General features: G+C 30.1%; 1 long non-coding RNA gene across 1 annotated transcript; it reads right to left on the reverse strand.

Annotated features, from left to right (window-relative positions):
* Positions 1-2,768: 2,768 nt before the first annotated feature.
* Positions 2,769-3,065, reverse strand: LOC111241800. Its single transcript, XR_002668083.1, has 3 exons — positions 3,045-3,065; positions 2,883-2,915; positions 2,769-2,816 (listed from the first exon to the last, which is right to left on the reverse strand). It is a non-coding gene; the product is annotated as an uncharacterized LOC111241800 (long non-coding RNA).
* Between the last annotated feature and the right edge of the window lie 1,448 nt (positions 3,066-4,513).

A 4,513-nucleotide genomic window follows, 5' to 3' on the forward strand; every position in this document is an offset into this window, starting at 1 on the left:
CACAGAAAATTAGTTTGTAAGAGTTTAGAAAACCACCTCTCTTGAAATCACAAGAGATGAACTTACACCTCCTTTGAGTCTTCACAAAGGATGACGACCTCACTACAAGAAAAATCGTTATTATCTACCGCCAAAATCCGTATGTAACTCCAAAAATCCGTATATAAAATAATATTACATACGGATTACATACAAAAAAAAATTCGTATATAAAATGGTCGTAGGTAGTATTATATACGGAAAATCCGTATGTAATTATATACGGAAAAATCCGTATATAAAATTTGTATATAATTACATACGGAAAAATTCGTATGCAAAATCCGTATATAATTAAAAAAGTAATTACATACGGAAAAATCCGTGTGTAACCTTTGGTTTTATAAAAAAAAAAAAATCCTAATTTTTTATTCCTTTTGTAGCCCATAAACTAACATCAACAACCACAATTTTAATATATACTCATAACAAACAAACTTAGTAATCTAAATTGACACTATTCAAAACGATTTACAATGTCAATTTTAAAAAGTTGTTTCATTTAACATTGCATATACCATAACACAGACCTAAAATATACACATAAACCATCTTAAACATATACTAATTTGATCTACATTAAACATTTTAAACTCCAAAACCTTAAAACAATTTGTATACATTAACACTTGATAAAAATCAAATCAAACTCCATTAAAATTTGGGCATCAAAGTTTATTCCACCAATAATAGATGTATTTCTTGATTAAAATACTTATGTATGACCAAATTATTTACATCAAAAGAATTAATACCATACACAGTGTTCCAAGAAAACACCACTACTTATACTATGAAACATAAATATATCTATAATGAATGATGCATACATGAAAATTGGTTAATGCTTTTATGCCCCCTATTCTTTTTCACACCAAATCATGGGCTTTGGCGGCGTCAACTTCAATTGAATAAACACCTACAACAAAAGCAAGAAAAGATCAGAGAAAGATTCCCACGAAAACCAATATTTTATCATCTACTATTCACATTAACATAACCAATACTTGATGCAGGAAAGCAAATTGTATAACCAATATAAACTACAAAAATTGAATAAGATGTAGACATACAAGTAAACAAAAATGACCTTATTGTTTTCAGTATAACAAACATTTTCTTTTTCAATAAAAGAATTAATTTATCTTTTTGATGTTTGAATACACAACCTAGATTTTTGGTAGTTAAAGGACATATATATCAATTTCTAAACTACTAGATTGATTTAATGATAGGATTTAGAACATATTTTCTAACCTAAAGATCAAAATTCACAAAGGAAGAAAATCTATAAAATAAAAGAACATGCAGCTAAAATGAAAAGAAAAATAGAAACATGGCTATTGACATGATTCAATAGTAGTTTTAAAAATACAATCCAACACAACATTAGAATTAGTGATTAGAACAAAAATTTTACACAAAATAAATCCAACTATACAACCAAGGAGCCATACACATACTGTTTTAAAAGATAATACCCATTAAAATATAAAAACAAATATTTTATTAACGTATATATCTTAGAAACCTTTACTTTATATCACAGAAAAAAAGATTTAATTTTCTTTTGTAATTAATTGCTTTAGACTAAAAAACAAAGACGAAAAAATGTAAAAAAATACATATTTTAATATTTATTCAATAATTAATATTTACCTTCTGAATGCCATGGTCTTGAGGAGAACTCCATTCTTTATCTGTGAATTACACTGTCTATCCATATTTCAAAAGAGATATTATTGTCCTACATAATTCATGATTTTGATGTAAAGAAGGGGTACACATTGTTAAAATAAAGAACAACAAGAAGGCATTCATGGTATCAAAGACTTGCTTAAAGACTGGATGCAAAGGCAAGACATCACTTATATTGTATAGATAAGGGGTTATTCCTCAAGTGACTGAAATCAGCTAAGTCTTGTATATCAGGTTTTCCAAATCTAATCAAGATGATCTCATTGTGTAAAATTTGTTAAGGTAAAATCCACATAGATGTTGTGACACAAACTATTAACCATATAATTAGTCTACCGACTTTGTTTAAAAGAATATGATGTTGTGACAAAGAATTCAATGTACCAGTTAAACATTAATCCAATTACACGAGGAAGATTTAAGAATGTATAGAAATTACCTGCAAGCAAGCTAGTGTTTCCCCAAAGAAGAATGTGTTTCCATTTGAACCTGAAGCGTCTATAAGTATAGACCCAAGTGTTAGAGCTACTGTCATTTCCCTCTCAATTGCTGTAATTAATTTGAATAGTGTCAGAGCCTAAACAATATACATTAAGGTGTTTGCATAAAGATTTTACCAAACTGGTGGGGACCCATCTCATCAAGTTTGAGAAATTTCTAGTCTTTCCGTCTCACAGGTGAAAAGATAGGGTTATCACTTTTTTAGTATTTCTTATTGCACATTTTCTGGCTTACTTTAATGCAAAATCTACTGAAACAGAACAAGCTATGAATGATGGACTGGTAGTATTTAAGTATTGAATAGATAAGAAACGACAATGAAGATAGAGGACATGAAACCAGAATACAAACATTGACACTCCAATTATTCATACAATCACACAACCGACAGATACATAAACAGATGAAGATTTAAACAGATGAAGATTCGTACATTATAATTTTATAAAATAAACAGATGATGATTTAATCAGGAAGTCTCACTGCCAATTCCTCCCATAGGCTCTTTGGCTTTCCTTGTGAAGCAACATTTGCTTCCCAGTTCCTGAATTCTTCTTGAAGATCCTTAAAGAATTCCTCTGCAGAAAACAAAATCAGATAGGGCCAACATGATCCATGATGTCTACAAGAGAGTATATATCTACCTATTGTTATTTGAACATCCCTCAATAAATTACCTGCATCACTAATATGTACGACTATATAAGATTAAACCAAAAAGTAACTCACTTGATAAAATGATAGGACAAGAAGCACGTGAAAAAATATAAGTACTACATATGATTCATGTGATTATCTATCTTTACCTAGTCCATAAAATTCTTCTTCAGGTTGTGCATTCCTACTTTGGCTTCCTTGAAAAGAATCGTAACCTTAACTTCCAGAATAATATCTTTTGCGGGAACTGGAATTTAGCAACAACGACACACTCTTAATACTAAATAATAAAAATTAATGAATAGAAAAGTAGAGACAGGAAAATCCCTTACTATAATAGAAAATCTAATACATTTTTGGCACACAAAATTAACAAAAAAAGTAATAAATAATGGATGCAATCAGTAAATCAAGAGACCAAGCTTATTTATATTTCTTTGTGCCAAATTGTGACAGACTAAAAGCATTTTTTTTAACAAATGAAAATAGAAGAATTCCATTTTTTTTTTGTGTACACTGGTGGGAACGGGACCAACCTAAGTCTTCATGCATCTATTCCAATCCCCTTGGTTGTGACCCTCATGAAAATAGAAGGATTTCGTTGTATTACAAAAAAAATCTCAACAGAACTGTATTCAAAGAAGTAACAATATTGTCAAGTTAGCATGTCTCAAGAACATAAGGCTAAAGATGAATCACAATATGTTATAAGTTACAACATCAAGCTTAGGATCCTAATACACAAGTGAATCAAAACTTTGGAGCGCAGGAGTGGCCTGATTTTTGTTTTCTTAAAAAAATCACCCCACATATATTGGAAGTTCCATTTGTTTGCATCAATTAAAATACTTAGAAAGGAAATCACCAATGCCAATGCTGGTCCGTGATAGATTAGAAAACACAAGAATCAAATATATCCTGAGACTTTAATTCGATAGCCGATTCAAAGAAACACAACCAAACATGTAAACATTAAAATAAAACAACCATCATTTAAAAGAAAAAGTAAAAATCAAAGAAACCAGAGCAATGACAAATAAGATCTGAAAATTTAAGAAGTTGCAGATCCAATTGTGGAACTAAAAGCAAGATTAGCGAAAAGATTAGTTAATATATTAATTATTATATCAATTTCCATGAAAATCAAACTCTGGACATTTAACTGTTCTATTCTAACAAACTTATTCAAAACCTTCTTAAATTTCCAGCATCCACATCCTTCCTTGTCAAGGCTTGCATTAGTGCATCCATTGTACCCTTTCCCCTAGTTCTATACATGTATTCATTTCAGAGTACTTCTATCAACGTTTACTTTTCCAGTGCTGTTTTCAGTTTCCTTTTTAAGTCTAGGATCCAGAACCCCAAACTGTTGCTGATGATTCTAGTATTACGTTTTGAATATTGGTGCACTCAATTTAGAAACTAATTTCAAGTCCATAATGGTTTCATCCTTTTAAAGTGAAAATTTGTTCTTGACTCCTGCTACTACGAATGAAACCAATTTAATATTGACCACAATGCTATATATCATATCACATGGGTGACAAATGATAGTTCCAAAATTTTTCCATCTCCCCGATTCTAAATCCAATATATGCGCTACAACCAAATTTGATGC

Source organism: Vigna radiata, chromosome 6 (genome assembly GCF_000741045.1).
Source record: "Vigna radiata var. radiata cultivar VC1973A chromosome 6, Vradiata_ver6, whole genome shotgun sequence".
In the NCBI taxonomy this organism is placed as follows: domain Eukaryota; kingdom Viridiplantae; phylum Streptophyta; class Magnoliopsida; order Fabales; family Fabaceae; genus Vigna; species Vigna radiata.